This window comes from Aotus nancymaae, unplaced genomic scaffold, assembly GCF_030222135.1.
Source record: "Aotus nancymaae isolate 86718 unplaced genomic scaffold, 86718_ANA_hifiasm-v0.15.2.pri h1tg000049l, whole genome shotgun sequence".
Lineage (NCBI taxonomy): Eukaryota > Metazoa > Chordata > Mammalia > Primates > Aotidae > Aotus > Aotus nancymaae.
This window is the reverse complement of record NW_026988463.1, coordinates 12,365,100-12,382,854: the sequence shown is the minus strand read 5'-3', so window position 1 is coordinate 12,382,854 and position 17,755 is coordinate 12,365,100. Positions and strand designations below refer to the sequence as shown.

The 17,755-nt window shown below is 37.4% G+C and overlaps 1 protein-coding gene across 3 annotated transcripts in view; it reads left to right on the top strand.

Moving 5' to 3' along the window:
* The window catches only part of MRTFB (myocardin related transcription factor B), a 203,132-nt gene that overhangs the window by 9,201 nt on the left and 176,176 nt on the right, over positions 1–17,755 (top strand). For all 3 annotated transcript variants that reach the window (XM_064362487.1, XM_064362486.1, XM_064362485.1), the window contains exon 2: positions 2,359–2,421. The gene's annotated coding sequence lies outside the window, so the exon portion shown is untranslated. The remainder of the gene's footprint in view (positions 1–2,358; positions 2,422–17,755) is intronic.

Genomic DNA, 17,755 nt, shown 5'->3' with positions numbered 1-17,755 from the left:
TCTTTGCATTGGGTTAGAACAAGTTCTTTTAATTCACACTTTTGAAACCTGCTTCTGTTATTGGAACACACTCGTTCTCCATTAAGCCTTGTTCCGTTACTGATGAGGAATTGCGATCCCCTGTAGAGGGAGAGGCATTCTGATTTTGAGTATTCTCTGCCTTTTTAGGCTGGTTTCTTCCTTTCATTATATATTTATCCCTCTGTCGTCTTTGTAATTGCCGACTTTCTAACTAGGTCTCTGAGAGGACGTCCAGCTTGTTGATTCCCAGCGCCGAAATCTGAGCAATCCACTGCGCCGGCCAAAACAGCAGTGTTAAGATCGATGGTGCTTTTCTGCCCGGGAATCTCCGGACTTTGCACCAAGAACTGCCGCGCAGAGGCTCCAGCAAAACCGCTGCGCTGGCCACAAGAGTCGCCCTGGCGACCCGTGGGGCTCCTCCGCTGGGAATCTCTTGGTCCGTGAGCAACAAATATTCTTCTGAAAGTGTGGCGTCCTCTCGTTCTCTGCACTTTCACTGGGAGCTACAAGCCCGAGCTGCTAGTGATCGGCCATCTTGGATCTCTCTCTATAAAATGTTTTAATGTCTTTTAAAACTAGTTTCCCCGTGTTGCTTTTCTTTTTTTTTTTTTTTGCAATTCTTGCTTGTTTATTTTTCCATGGGAACTTTAGAATCATTTTGTCTAGTTCCAGAAAACAGCTTTTAAAGAATCAAGACCATGTTAAATTTATGAACTTAAAATCTGTTTGACTTCTCTGAGCCTCAGTTTCCTAATCTGTAAAAGGAGCAATAATGTCTGTAAGAATGCTGGAAGGATTGAAAGAGAAAACATGTGAAACTCATCACTTAGTGCCCTTGGTTCACTCCCACCACTGTTGCCAACATGGGCTGAGGTTGTCATTGCCTCGTTTTTTCCCCACTCTTACCCTTCTCACTTTCGAAAAAGGAAGAAACCATAAAGAAAAACAATTACAAGACATTAGAATTGAAGTTAAAAGTAAGCTCTTGTTCAGTTTCAGCAGGACAATTAATGTACTTGAAAACAGAGAACAAACTCAGCCTGGTGTTCAAGTTCCCCTCCTGCTTCTGGACTTGCTGCCTCAGCCTCTCTTGGATGCACCCTAACAATGATGCTGCTTATGTTTCCCAGAGGCCGTGTGTTTCCTGGAACCCCATCCCTCCCACCCAAAATATATTGCTACCTAATTCTGCCAGTTCAGATCTGTTACTGTCCCCCACATAGTCAAAAACAGTACCTGTCTGCATATAGCTTGTCTGTCATGTAGCTTGGGCCTTGATGGACTGTAAACTCTGTGAGGAGAGAAACTGTGTTCATCCTGCACACCAAAGAATGCCCTGCACCCAGCAAAATACTGGCAAAGAATCGACAGTCAGATGTTTGTTAAATGAATGAATAATTGATTTTGATCTTTCTTTTACTTTACATTATATGTCTAGGTAACTCTTATTTCACCCAGGACACTGTAAGCTCCTGGAATACAAAGCTTACGCCCACCCCTCCCCTCTTTTTAGGGACAGGGTCTCTCTGTCACACAGGCTAGAGTACATGATACAGGCAATGGCACAGTCATGGCTCACTGCAGCCTTGAACTCCTGGGCTCAAGCAGTCATCCCATCTCAGCCTCCTGAGTAGCTGGGGCTACAGGTATGCACCACCACACCTGGCTAATTTTTTTTTTTCTTTTAAGAGGTAAGGTCTCAACTTGGTTCAAGCAAACTGCTGACCTCGGCCTCACCAAGCCCAGAGATTACTGGTGTATGCCACTGTGCTTAGCCAATTAATAATAATTATCATCATAAATAATACTGGTGGTGGAGGTGGTGGAAGGCAGATTTATTATTATATAATTTATAATAAAAATAATTATTGAACATCTATTTCAGTAAATGCTTTAGAGTCCCCGATGTGGATTATTTCGTATGATCCTCAGCAATCTTATGAATTGGGTACTATTGTTACATATATGGGAAAACAGGCACACAGAGAAGTGACCTGCCCAAGATCACACAGGTGGAAAGTGGTAGAGCTGGGATTCTAATGCAGATGCTCTGAGCCCAGCACCCCAACTCTTAACCTGCTGCAGTTCTCCAGACTGGTTTGTTGAATACAGTTGTTTGAATACAGTCGTTTATAAATTCTTGAACAATTTAGGAAAAGTTTTAGTTACACTTTCAAGTTTTTACTTTCCTTCCCGACCATTCCATTTTCATAACTTCTATTTTGTTCTTTCCAGTTGATCTTAGACTTAACACTCCAGGAGGCTTTCTGTGACCACCCTATCTGGAATGTAGTAGGTGTTCAATAAAAAGTAATTTTTATCTTTTTTTTTTTTCAGATTCACAATAAAGGTGCTAAGAAAGAATGTAAGATAGGAAAATAATTAAATATTCTTACTGAGGTAAGTTTTTAATATTTTTTTAACGAAGAAAGTATTTTTTTTTAAATTTTTTACTTCCTCTCACAGCCTGCATTCTTGAGGTGTAACAGGGAGATTGTTTTAGGAGTGGTTAAGTTCATAGAACCTAGAGTTCTTAAGGTAGATGCCAGGAATGTGGGCTGTTCAAATTTCATTTGGCTTTCTCCAACTTTTTGAGTCTAATCCTTAAATTCTTGTTTTCTCATCGTTTTAAAGCATGGTACTGAGAAGGAAATCTAGCAAGGAGAAACCCATAGCTATTTCGTGGTTATCTATACTTGTAACATTCAGTGAATACTTTCTTCTGAAAATAGGGAGTTGAAAGAATTTTAAGCTACTTTTGGTGAGATAGGAACCCTTCTTTTTCTTAAATAAATTTTGTTATAATTTTTATTAGAATAGTGAAAAAAATTTCTATCAGTATAAAACAACATAATAACAAAAGTTAGCAGCCAACTCCTGCCACCAAGAAATGACTTCTCTTAATATTTTGGTGAATATACTTTTAGCAATCTATGAATATAGGAGAATTTATATACAAAATTTTAAATAAATTGGTTTACCTGTATATGTTGGTCTTTTTTAATGAAAAACATGTTTTGTACGTCTCTGCAGAAATTGGAAAAGATACACATAATCATACATGTCATTTTATTGGCTACCTAATGTTCCATCTTTTAGAGGCACCATATTTTATTAAACTATGCCTTTGATGACCTTTTAGATTGTTTCTAGTTTTACTTTGTTGTAGATAAAGATGTATTGATCAGCCCTTTGCTGACATCATTGTATACTTGTTAATTTCTCTTCTTAGATGTGTAACTGCTGGGTCAGAGATTATACACATTTAAAATGTTGAGACATAGCTAACCTGTCCTTTAAAGAGACTACCAGTTTATAACCCTACTCATAATTCACAAGGGTCTTGTTTTCCATATCTTGCCCACACAGAGTTTTGTTAATGTTTATGTGTATGTAACTTTTTCAAATTTATTTATTTATTTTAAATAGACTAATAAAATTGTATCTATATATTGTGCATAATATGTTTTGAAGTATGTGTACATCATGGAGTGTTTCAGTTTAGCTAATTAAATTATGCATTACCTCACATAGTTATCATTTTTGTGGTAAGAACATTGAACATTTACTCTCTCTGCATTTTGGAAGAATACAGTATATCATCATTAACAATAGTCACCATGCTGTACAATAGATCTCTTGGAATTATTCCTTCTAGCTCACTGGAATTTTGTCTTCTTTGACCAACATCTCCACAACTTCCCCTCCCTCCCCCACCTTCTAACATCTCTGGTAACCATCACTCTGCTGTCTACCTCTATGAGTTCAACTTTTTTAGATTATTTGTCTTTCTGTATCTGGCTTATTTCACGTAGCATAATGTTCTCCAGGTTCATCCATGTCACAAATGACAGGATTTCCTTTTTTATAGTTGAATAGTACTCCATTGTGTATATGTACCACATTCTTTTTATCCATTCATCTGTTGATGGACACTTGGGTTGCTTCCATATCTTGGCTTTTGTGAATAGTGCTACAATAAACATAAGAGTGCAGATTATCTCTTTGACGTACTGATTTCATTTCCTTTACATAAATACCCAGTAGTGGGATTGCTGGATCATATGGTAGTTCCATTTTAAATTTATTTGAGAAACCCCTACACTGTTTTCCATAATGGCAGTAATTTACATTCCTTTCAACAGTATTCAGGGGTTTCTTCGTCTCGACATTTTTTGCCAGCATTTGTTACCTTTTATCTTTTTGATAATAGCCATTCTAATAGGAATGAGGTGATATATCTCACTGTGGTTTTAACTCAGATTTCCTTGATTAGTGCTGTTGAACATTTTTTCATGTATTGGTTAGCTATTTGTATGCTTTTTTTTTTTTTTTTTTGATACAGTTCGTCGCCCAGGCTGGAGGGCAATGGTGTAATCTTGGCTAACTGCAACCTCTGCCTCCCCGGTTCAAGTGATTCTCCTGTCTCAGTCTCCCAAGTAGCTGGAATTACAGGCATCCACCACCACTCCCGGCTAATTTTTGTATTTTTAGTAGAGATTTTACCATGTTGGCCAGGCTTGTTTTGAACTCCTGACCTGAGATGATCGGTCCACCTCGGCCTCTCAAAGTGCTGGGGTTGCAGGCGTCAGCCACCGCACCTGGCCATTTGTATGCTTCTTTTTAGAAATGTCTATCCAGGCTAGAGTGCAGTGGTGCAATCATGGCTCACTGCAGCCTTGACCTTCCAGGATCAAGTGATCCTCCCACATCGGCCTCCCGAGTAGCTGGGACCACTGGCACATGCAACCACTCTTTGCTAAATTTTTTGTACTTTTTGTAGAGACAGTGTCTTGCCGTGTTACCCAGGCTGGTCTTGAACTCCTGGACTCAAACGATTCACCTGCCTCAGCTTCCCAAAGTACTGGGATTATTGGTGTGAGCCACCACCTTTGTCCATTTTTCAATTGGATTTTTTTCTTGCTATTGAGTTCCTTATGTATTTTGGATGTTAACCCTTTATCAGATGTATAGTTTGCAGATATTTTCTCCTATTCTTTAGGAAGTATCTTCACTGTTGATTGCTTTCTTTGCTGTGCAGAAGCTTATTAATTTGGTATAATCCCATTTGTGAATTTGTGCTTTTGTTGCCTGTGTTTTGGGGTTCATATCTAAAAATCATTGTCCAGACCAATGTCATGGAACTTCTCCTTTGTGTTTTTTCCTAGGAGCATTACAGTTTCACATCTTACATTTACGTCTTTAATACATTTTGAGTTGATTTTTGTGTATGGTGTAAGATAAGGGTCTAATTTCATTCTCCTGCATGAGGGTATCCAGTTTTGCCAACACCATTTAGAAGAGACTGTCCTTTCCCCACTGTTTCTTCTTGGCACCTTTGTCAAAAATCAGTTGACCCTAAGTGCATAGATTTATTTCTGGGTTCTTATATTCTGTTCCATTGATCTATGTGTGTGTATTTTAAGCTAGTACAATGCTTGTTTTGTTACTATAACTTCATAGTACAATTTGAAATCAGGTAGTGTGATACTGCCAACTTTTTAATTTTACTCAAGATTGTGGCTGGGTGCAATGGCTGAAATCCCAGTACTTTGGGAGACTAAGGAGAGAGGATAGTTTGAAAACCAGAAGTTTGAGACCAGCCTGGGCAACAAAGTAAGATCCTGTTTCTGCAAAAATAGAAATTAGCCAGGTGTGGTCATTTGCACCTGTAGTCCCAGTTACTCAGGAGCTAAGGTGGGAAGATTGCTTGAGCCAGTAGGTTGCAGTGAGCTGTATGATTGCACTACTGCACTCCAGCCTGGGCAACAGAATGAGACTCTGTCTCAATAAAATAAAATAATAAAATATAAATAAAATAAAGTAAATAAAATGATGAAATTGCTTTGGCTGTTCATATCCTTTGGTGGTTCTATACAAATTTTAGTATTTTTTTCTATTTCTGTGAAGAATGTTATTGGTATTTTGATAAGGATTGCATTTAATCAATAGTACACTTTGGGTAATATGGGCATTTTAACAGTATTAATTTTTTTGATCCGTGAGCATGGGATATCTTTCCATTTATGTCTTCAGTTTCTTTCATTGATGTTTTATAGTTTTTAGTTTAGAAATCTTTTACTTCCTTGGTTCCATTTATTCGTAAGTATATTATTTTTTGGTAACTTGTAAATAGGATTGTTTTCTTGATTGCTTTTTCAGATAGCTCATTGTTAGTGTATATAAGTGTTACTGATTTTTATATGTTGATTTTATATCCTGTAACTTTACTGAATTCGTCTATTAGTTCCAACAGTTTTTTTGTGTGGAGTCTTTAGGATTGTCTGTATGTAAGGTCGTGTCATCTGCGAACAGGAACAATTTTACTTCTTCCTTTCCTAATTGGATGCCTAAATCCTGAAGCCACTGAGGGCATCAGAAGCCCAAGCCTGCTGTAGTTGGCTGGCAGTGATGTAGACTGGAAACGGAGTCTGCCTCACAGGGCATACAGGTTTCCACCTGGCTCCAGGACAAGTCTAGAGGCACAGTTCCTGGGTGCTAGCCTAGAGTCAAGGGCCACGGAGATCTGCTGGGTACTGGGTTTTACTGTGTTGGGCCCGGTGTTAGGGTTCAAGGCAAAGTCCTATGCTTACTTCCCTCTCTTTCCCCTATCTGATGGTATCTCTATCCACACTCTGCTGCTTAGGGTTGGGGGAGGGGTGATGCGGGAAATGTAAAACTATCCTTTCTAGAATTTTCAGTGTGTCTTTTTAAATTTTTGTGCTGTAACCAGGTACTGTGATCTCTAACCTGTTTTTCTTAGCTTTTGTGAAGGTGTTTTTGGGGTGGATAGTTGTTTAAATTGATGTTTCTGCCTTCGGACGCATACTGGAGAGTCTTGTTCTGTCATCTTGCACTACCTTCTCCTGTATGTAACCTGTTAATCTTTTTAATCTTTGGCAATCCAATAGGAGACAAAAAGTAGTATTTCTTTTGAGATTACAAGTTTTCTAATTGGAATATACGTTTTGTGTTTTCAGAGACCTCTAACTTGACATTCTTACTAATGTGAAGAGTTTTCTTATTGAGAGCATACCTGTGGTTCTCATGCATAGATGAAATGCTCTTGGACTTTAAACGTGATAAGAATGTTGAAGTATATTGAGTTCTTTGTCTTTCAGTCTATTGCCTTTATTAACTCGTTATAAATATTTTTAAACTATAGGTCAAGTGACTGTGACTGTTTTGAATACTGAAAGTTTTCCTCCATAGAAAACTCTGCCTTTGTTTTTTATTCACTTATGGTGCAGTTTCAAGAAGCTTTAAGGCTAGGCACAGTATCTCACACCTGTAATCCCAGCACTTTGAGGGGCCGAGCCAGGTGGGCCTCTTGAGCTCAGGAGTTCAAGACTAGGCTGCACAACAACGTGGTGAAATCCTATCTCTACAAAAAATGCAAAATTAGCTGGGCATGGTGTCTCACACCTGTAGTCCCAGCTGCTCAGGAGGCTAAGGCAGGAGGATCACTTGAGACCAGGATGTGAAGGTTGTAGTGAGGCAAGATCATGCCACTACACTCCAGCCTGGATGACAGAGCAAGACCTTGTCTTGAAAAAAATTAAGAAGATAAAGAAGCTTTAAAAACTAATTTCTTAACATGGTTCAAACATGGATATCAATTGTGGAATAACATATAGAATATGACTTACAAACTTGGGTGTTGATATTATTGAGTTAAGTGGATTATGTGAATATGCATTCATATGTAAACCTGTGTATATTGATGTTGAATCTCTTCTGTCTAAAGGATTTTAACATTTCTGATATGAGTGTGATCTTTAATTTTATATTTGCCTTAGGTTTTATTTTAATCAAGTAAGATTTACTTGAGGAAGGTTTCACATGAAGTAGATACTAATTTTGTCATTGACCTATGGTTTGTTCTTTGACTTAATAAAAAGCCAGTTAACTATGAGGAGCTTTTTCAAACAAGAAAATCAAAGAGCCAGTATAGGCAATATAGTGAGACCCTGTCTCTATAAAACAATTTAAAAATTAAAATAAGGAAAAATTAGCCAGGCATGGTGGCAAATGCTTATAATCCCAGCTACTTGGGAGGCTGAGGTGAGAAGATTATTTGAGCCTGGAGTTGGAGTCCAGCCTGGACAATATAGCAAGATCTCATCTCGGAAAAAAAAGCCAATTAAAAGTCACCTTTTTTTCTTTAGATAGAAAATACATCTTCTGGCCAGTTGTGATGGCTCATGCCTATAATCCCAGCACTTTGGGAGGCTGAGATGAGTGGATCACCTGAAGTCAGGAGTTTGAGACCAGCCTGGCCAATATGTTGGAACCCCGTCTCTACTAAAAATACAAAAAATTAGCTGGGGAGAGGAGGTGGTGGGTGCCTGGAATCCTAGCTGCTTGGGAGGCTCAGGCTGGAGAATCACTTGCACGTGGGAGGCAGAGGTTGCAGTGAGCTGAGATCACATCATTGCACTCCAGCCTGGGCAGTAAGAGTGAAACTCCATCTCAAAAAAAAAAAAAAAAGGAAAGAAAAGAAAATACATCTTCTAATAATATGCCTTTAATGTCGTTGCTTTTCTTTTCACTCCAAGTTTACATTGTTGGCTATATACCACCAAGACAGGGACCAAGTAGTACAACTGGTATTTTATTCATTGGTTTACATCCAGCACCCTGGATATAAGACCTGACCTGCACATAGCAGACACCCACATTGTTTTTGAAGGAATTAATGGTTGGTAAATATTGTCATAGTTAGAATTAGGATGGAAATGAGAAGTGCCTTAAATTTTAATTTGGTTAAGAAAACTAGCGTCTGTGATTTTTATATGTACCTAAATCTAAACATAGGCAATTATAGTGATACTTGCTACCTTAACATTTTGTGACTTTTTTTTGACATTTTGAATTGGCCTGTATTCCATTTATTTTCCAACTCTGCTTTTTTGTTTGTGTGTTTTTGCTGTTGTTAAGGGCAAAGTAGGTATCTAAATTAGGTAGGATACTAGATCTTGTTAAATAATATTTATGTTTTGTAGTATAGACCTGGGAAAGTTTTTCATAGTTATGTTATTTGAAGACAAGTTTAAAATAAATGTCCCAAAATATATTTTTAATTATAATGGAGATAAATTGAGCTATATTTTAATTGTACCTCAGCAAAATTTTATTAAAAATAGAAGCAGAGAAATTGCCAGCCTTTGAGAAGAGTATAATAAATCTTTGTCCAATATCCTGTTTGTTAAGCCTTTCTGACTCCTAACCAATTTTTCACAGCCAAACTAAACAGAGAAGATGGAACAATTAATAGATTTAAGCAGTGAGTGTTTTTGTCTCTCTTTTCATATACTTTGTTTCTATTGGAATATGGAATTCCAAAGAGTTCATGAGCTAGTTTTAATCAGTATTTGAGCAGCAGTTATTTGCATGTATAACATCTTAAATTGATTAATCCTCTAGCAATTTTTATTTGTACTTTAGTTTGCTTAGCATCTCCTTTCTTAATAAATAATCCAAAGTTAAATGTAGGCAGACTTGAAATAATTGAGCCTTCAATATTAGGGTCTAAATTAATGAAGTTTTTCTAGATTTTAAAACTCCTGATACCTCTTGTGGCTAATGGTATAATCTTGTATTGGTTTTCTGAAATAACCAAAGTTCTGGTTTCTTCAATCTTTTATGTGGCAGTGCAGGAATTTGTTTATGTGGTAGTTTTCATTTTACTGATGACTTTATTTAATTGCATGCTTTAAAGCCCTGATTCTAAAAAATATTCCTGGAAAATGAGGAATTACTAGCAGTATTTAAACAGAAGTCTTAATTGAAATTAAGGCTTTATTATTTATTTCTCTTCTTAGATGCATTTGTAATATTTTTTTGCATTCTACTTAAACAGAAGGTTTTAGGACTTTCTCAGCATCTTTAATAGCTTGGATTTTGTGTATTTGTAACGATTTCTTCCTATTTTAGGCACAAAGCTTAAAGTTTAGACTAGCGGGGAAATAGTCATGTGATTGGAAAGTTGGGCAGAGGAGAAAAATTTTGTCTTCATATACAGAATTCGTGGTGGTAGAATATTCAAATGGAATTTTATTAAACGCTAACCTGGAAAAAAAAATTGAAGTGCTTGTATGCAGTACAGATGATAGATCCCTAGCAACACCACCACTCAGGGCTTACTACTGTAGTATCTGCAGCTGAATTGGTCTCTCCCAAGAGTATTCTCAACACAAAGTCTTTAGAGTTGGGAAAGGGGAGAGAGCAGTCAGTAGCTTTGGGCAACAAGTTCTATGATGAGCTCAATAGTCAGTGAAACTGTCTAGGTTAAGGACATATACTTACCCTCTGAATGTCCTATCCCCCTTGAGAAATTTCCTTCCTTCATAACTCTGGGTGCTTTGCTTAGTGTTGTGGCATGATGGAAATTTATCTTGACTTGAGGAGAGGGAGTCTGACTGTATTGCTGCAGAGTCTAGGCTAGTCTCTTTAAATAGATGTCCAACATGGGAATATGACTGAAAACCATCAGTTCCTCCCTTATCATAGCTAGGCAATGGCAAATATTGGAATTTCACACAAGTTTTTCCTTCTTTAGTTTGCTCAGAGAGGACACCTAGATCAAGGCGAAGGTTAAGTGTTTGTGTATGTTAAACCCAGTAAGTTTTATTTTAAATATATTTCATTCTGTTCTAATGTAACAGAGTTCTTCAGTCTGATTGTTCTAGCAACTATCACTCAAACATTAATTGCTGTCAGTGGGAAAGGATATCCTCCTACATCTTTTCTGGAGTGCTTGAAACCATCCCACTTCCTTTTTCTTTTACCTTAAGAACTGATTTTTGCTCAAAGCGAAAGAGGGGGAAAAAAAAAGAAAAGAAGTGATTACTGACACTTGGGAATTATAATCAGATTACATCAATCTTTATGGAAAGGTTACCAATTATTGCACTGCAAAATATGCATTTCCCTCTAATAGTGTTTCTCTTGGTGTGTCTCTCAGTTCTGTGCTTTTAAGTACCTCTTAGATGAATGAATACTTTGTGCCATGCCCTGATTTAATGCATTTGAGAGACTTTGTTCATGGCTTTGTTACCTTCAAGTCTGTAGGAGGTGGAGTTGGAAGGAGGGGAATGATTTATGTCATATGAAATCTTCATTGGATCTTTTGATTGTTTAGATGTTCTTGGGTAGAAGAAGGATGGCCAGTGACCATTACTTAACACCGGCCAGTGACCATTACTTACACTGTGATATAAACTCTAAAATGTGCATGTTCTTTGGAGATTTGAGAGCAGTGAGGATTTTTATGGTAGGGATATACATTGAGCCTTGTGCAGTGTCTTTATGTACATTACCTCATTTTGTTTTCACAAAGTTCTTTGAGGATAGATGTAATTACCCCAGTTTGAAAGAGTAGAAGGACTGAATGAGATTGTGAAAAACGGACTTGGGCACGCAGCTAGTAGGTTAAAAACAAAACATATCTGTGAATACAGATCTCTCTGGCTCCAAAATCCATGCTTTCTTCCCTAGGACAGGGAAAGGTGGTGTTAGAATGCTTGAAAGTTGTTAGAATGTTTCCATTGTAGACCACGGAAATGCTGAGCAGAATGAGGATAAGGCTACTTTATGAGCACCCCCACCATCATTGTTACCATCCTCTTTATTTCTAATGCTCTTCAACATCAATACATGAAGCTGAGGAGCCTGCCAGGGTGTCTGGCTCATCATGTTCAATACAGCAGAGACTTGTTTAATTTAGCAGCACTCTGAGATGAAAGATTCATGACTGCCAAGTACAAACAGACCTGCGGGATGTTAATTTGGTTATAGGAGAGAATGCTTGTTTTTCCTTGCTCTGTGCTAATAAAGAAACTGGCACATTTTTTTCATGAGTAAAAAGGACTTTGACCTGTTAAGTCGGTATAATCAAAGAGAAGTAAGCAGTTCTGATAAACATTTTTTCTTTGTGCAGACTTTGGTTAATTTCATTCTGTACCTGCCAGAAAATTGTAAATTGCAAATTGCATGCTTTTTTGTTCTTTCCTTTTTTTTATTTTGGATTTGGTTTTATGGTTGGTCACTGTAGGGATTTATTGGTAGGAAAATAAATTATTTCCTCATTTAGACAAATTGTGTGTTTTTACAACAGGTTATTCTGTAGCAGGCAGAATGGTTCAACCAGGCCTCTGCATACAGGTGTTACTATATGACTTTGACCATTTTAAATAATAACGGCTCTATTGAGATATAATTTGCATATCATAAAGTTCACCCTTTTAAAGTGTAGAACTCAATGATTTTTAGTATACTCACAGAGTTGTACATCTGTCATGTCTGACTGATTTTCAGGACACTTTCATCACCCCAAAAAGAAATCCTATATCCACACTCCATTCTCCCCTGTTTCTCTCTTGCCTCTAGCAGCCACTAATCTACTTTCTATCTCTGTGGATTTACCTATTCTGGACATGCCATATAAATGGAATCATAAAATATGTGACCTTTTGTGTCTGGCTTCTTTCTGTGTTGTAGCATGTATCAGAACTTCATTTTTATTGCTGAGATTGCTGAGTAGTATTCTGTTGTATGGATAATACTACATTTTGCTTATTTATCATTGGGGTGGTTTCCACTTTTGGCTATTTTGAATCATACTGCTGTGTACATTTGCATATGAATTTTCTAGTGGACACAGGTTTTCATTTCTTTTGGGTATATACCTAGGAGTGGAGTTGCTGGATCGTATGGTAACTCTGACTCTGTATTTAACTTTTTGAGGAACTGCCCAGCTGTTTTCCAAAGTGGACCCGCTTTTGTGTGAAGGTCCACCTTTTTCATTCTCATCAGCATTTGAGAGTTCCAATTTCTCCACGTTCTTGCCAACACTTTTCCATGATTGTTTTTCATAGTAGCCATTCTAATGGATATCAGGTGGTATCTCATGATTTTGATTTGCATTTCCCTGGTGACTAATGATATTGAACGTCATTTTTTTCGAGATGGAGTCTTGCTCTTATCACCCAGGCTGCCATGCAGTAGCATAACTTCAGCTGACTGCACCCTCCACCTCTGGGGTTTGAGCAATTCTCCTGCCTCAGCCTCCCGAGTAGCTAGGATAACAGGCGACTGCCACCACACCCAGCTAATTTTTGTGTTTTTAGTAGAGATGGGGTTTCGCCGTGTTTGCCAGGCTGGTCTCTAACTCCTGACCTTGTGATCCACCTGCTTTGGCCTCCCAAAGTACTGGGATTACAGGAGTGAGCCACCAAGCCCGGCCTGATACTGAACATCTTTTCATGTGCTTCTTGGCCACTTATATATCTTTGTTAGAGAGATACCTATTCAAATTCTTTGCTTATTTTTAAAATGGGCTGTCTTTTTATTGAGTGGTAATAGTTCTCCATATATTTTGTATGCACACACACACATCCCTGAACACCCTTACCCTTACCGGATATATGAATTGTAACATTTTTTTCTCCCATTCTGTGATTGTCTTTTCACTTTCTTCATGTTGTTCTCTGAAGCAAAGTAGTGTTTTAATTTTGATGAAGTCTAGTTTTCCAATTTGTTTTGGTTGCTTGTGCTGTTCTCTCTCTGTTTGAAATTTTCTATAAGTTAAAAAAATTATACTATAAGTTAAATTTGTAAATTTATTCTATAAGTTAAAAAATTTATTTCTAGATATCTCCCATTTAAAAAATTTGTACAAAATGAGTTGACTGACTATACATTGGGTAAGACGTATTAAACATCTTTTGTGTTTTCAAATATTCTCAGTTTATTCAGTGTGAGAAAACCAAATTTCCTAACCTCACACCCAGTATGCTTTTTTGTTTTTTAAATCAGAAAGATGTCTTTCATTGTTCTGTGTAGCTCAGAATGCATGCACTATCCCATGAACATTTGTGTCTAATACATACCGAGCACTTTGCGGGGCTTGGGGATTCAGAGGTGAGTGGAACGTGGCCCTATCCTTAAGGAACAGGATCTCATATGCCATGCTAAAAGCATCCACAGAGGATCGTGGTGGTGCCAGGAGGGAAAAGGGAGTAGTCTCCTATTTCAGGTGAGAATGCGTCATAGAAGAGTGCTGGTGCTCAGTCTGTAAAGATGGGTGGGTGATCACAACTTTTTGTTACAGTCTGTGATTCTCTCTTCTGGTTACTTGCTGCTATGTATGCCAAGTACACTGACAGCAGATATCTCACAGCAGCCATATCTAGAATTATTGATACAGTAAAATGTAGACATAGGTGTGATGACTCTGATACCTAAAAGTGAGCCCAAAGGAAAACCATTTTAATTTCTTCAGGTTTTCAAAATCAGTTCGGCATGGTGTGTGTGTGTGTGTGTGTGTGTGTGTGTGTGTGTGTGTCTAAGTTCAAGTAGTTTTGTATAGTTGCAGCATAAAATATGAGGCGAGGAGTGACAGTTGCCTGGCTGGAGAGGAAGATTGATTATAGACAGTTGGGTGTGTCCCATTAAGGAATTTAGATTTTGCCCTTAGTGATGGGGAGCCGTTGAAGAGTCCAGCAGTGGGGAGGTGATAGGGTCACTCTAGTTACTATACTATGGATGCTGGATGTGAGGGGCAGGACTAGAGACAGGCAACCCATTAGGCTGTTACACAAGTCCAGGTGACGTTTGATGGGGACCTGAACTAGGGCAGTAGTGGTAGAGTTGTAGAAGACAGAGGCTGGAAATGTTTAGGAGGCACTATCAGGGCTCTTGGCTGCAGGTTAACAGAAACCTCACTCAAACTATCTTAAGTTAAAAGGGGAGCTAATTGGAAGATTCCTAGAGAAGGTTGCAAAAGGAATGAAATGCTGTAGAAACCAGCACAATTTCAGGGACCAAAAGGATTAGAAATCGTACATTATCATCGGGCAGGAGCCATCTTCACAGTCACCAACCAAAAGGAAGGAAAGATTTTCCCTCCCAGCTTTGGTTTTAAAATCCCAGGGGCACTCTTGGCCTTGGGAGTTTGTGCCTCCACAGCTAGGTATTGGGTCTTTGTTGAAAGCTCTCTACCACCATCACACTGAGAGTTCCCAGAAGTAGAGAAGGGTTGTTGTGGCAGAGCCATCTGTGCACATCCACTCTAGGCATATGGATTGGACCCAGAGATTAAAACGATCTGAGAATAAGGGAAAGGTCAAGAATGCCTCCCAAATTGGTGGCTTTGGTAACCTATGGTGGCACCATTTCTGTTCAATAAAAAGGTTCAGGGGTGTGCAAGGCAAGTATGGTGAGTAATAGATCAACTTAGTCCCACACTACTCAGAAATTGTGGGTGTATTATGTAGTTTTGTGATTATTTGGTTGACTTGGCTTCCTTCACTATTAGAAGCCCTGAGAGTACAGGGACTATTTTCTTCGCTGTGACTTTCCAGAGCCCAGCATACTGTATTGGCACATAATAGGTATACAGTATATATCTATGTATGAATGAATAAATGAATGCAGGTGACCGTGTGCAGTAAGCAGTTGAATTGATTGACTGGATCTCAGGTACAGATAGGAAACAGATTTAGGAGTTATCAGTGTAGGGCTAGATGGTTGACATCTCTTGAAAGTTATGCTTATTGGGGAAGGGACCTTTATAAAAGTTCAGATATTGTCTAGACCTACAATTTTTATGTCCAGGTAGTGAAGTTGTGCCTTTTCCTTCCTTTTTTGTCCTGTTTAGTTTTTAATGCCAGTAATTATCTGCTGACAATCCTGCCAATGATTTTTAAAAAAATTTTGTGACAGATTATAATTACGCTTGTGATAGATAGGAAAATAAAGGTGATAAAGACAGAGATTCTATTTCCTTTTTAAGAATAACTGACTCATAGGATGAAACCTTGGATATGATTTCAGATCACTCCTGTAAACTTTCACATGAGTTGTTTATAAAACATTTGGAACAATACAGATTGTACTAAGAAAATGTGCTTTGATCAACTCTGGAGATACAAAGCAAGAAACTTAATAAATCAAGTCCTGTTTGTGAATGGAAAGGACTAGAAATTCACCTTAAAAGTAAGAATTCAGCTCACATCAAGACTTACATTTTGTAGTCTAAATAGCAGATGTTAACTTAGTTTCATCTTTTATATAAAAATAAAATGAACTACAGACTTCAGATCTTGGCATCTTGAAATCTGACTCTGATTCCTGTCTTTTAATGACTGTTGGAACACTAGGCTAGAAATGGAATTTGACTTTGGTTTTTTTACCCTTTAATTTTGAAGTCAGTGTGCTTCCAACTCTCTCTTCCCTCTATAGTCAGGAAAACCAAACCATTGGTAGCTTGGATATGCTGTAATTTTTACTATGTAAATATTAGAAAAGCACAGTTGTATTTCTATAAAGAACAATATTCACACTTGAGAGAGATGATTTGGTTTTTTAAAATTTAAAGCATAAATACAACTGTATTACTTTTTACAGGGTAAGCACTCTTGTCCTGCCACCCTTCCTTATGACAGGATATTATAGTAAACTGCATATATTTTTAGTGTTTTTGCATATTGCCTAGGTTCCGTTTTTTTAATCTGAAGTAGAGATGTGACCCATTTTTATTTATTAATTTTTCACTAAAGAACTTTAATCAAATTTGGCTCTGAATACAGGTCAGTATCTTAACAAGTTGTAATTTAGTAGAGCATTTCTCTCTAAGAACTCAAATCGAGTTACAGCATGTCAGCTTTTTAAATTAATCTAAAGGATATATACATATCATTTTAAAAATAACATCATTTTCATTTGAATTGTAGATTAATGCTTGTTCTTTCAGATAAAGTTTGAACAAATATCTAATAGACTAAGACTTTGTATATTTTGAATTTTACCAAAGCTACTCAAAGACTAGGAGAGTATATTTTAGATTTTAATGATGAGGTCAAAATCATGGATTTGAGTTCTGCATAGTTTAGTTAAGTAATTACATGGAAAATTTCTGTACCAGGATCCCAGACCCTTGCAAACTGTATCACTTTTAAAATCAGTTATAGAGCTGAAGTTTTTAAAATGTTGATTTCTGGAGGCACCCCTCATCAACTCCTGGGAAAAATAATTAAAATGTAATATAACACAGCTTTTTCCATTTTCTGAAATGATTCTATTCTTTAAAAGGTAGTCAGCTTTGTTCTTTGCGAATTCTTCAAAGGTAGTCTCATTCAAAGTGGAGGGAAAAGTTCACAGCATTGATGTCAGGGAGAGAGGAAGCAGGTCTTGTAGATGATGGTAAACACATGGCCCGGATGAAAGAGGCCTGAATCCCTTACACAGTTTGTCTCTGGGCTTGTCGGGCTCACTGCTGTTGCACCATGTAAAATGACAAGATTGCTTTCACATATGCAGTATTTCCACCTATTTAATTTCCATTTTTTAAAATGACTGATAAATGTAATTTTAAAAGAAGCATTTAATAATGGGGCATTAAATAATGTCTATCTAGATTTAGTTGAGTTAAGGGAAGAAGTTGTCCAAGTATAGAAAGTGTGAAACAATTAAAATATATTTGTTTAAATGTAGGTAGAATTTAGGCTGAAGTGTTGTCTAGCAGATATAATGAATTTGATAATTGATTCTAAGTTTTACATATATATGTAAGTAGATGAGAGATTTCTAATATACTTCATCTGTATTTTTTATAGTGTTAAATAGCTGACAAATCTTGTTTATGCTGCCTGCTGAATCGTCTTTCATAATAGACAGAGACTGCAGAAGCTATTCGCCCAGTTCTTGCTCCTGTTAATAAAATCTTAAGTTT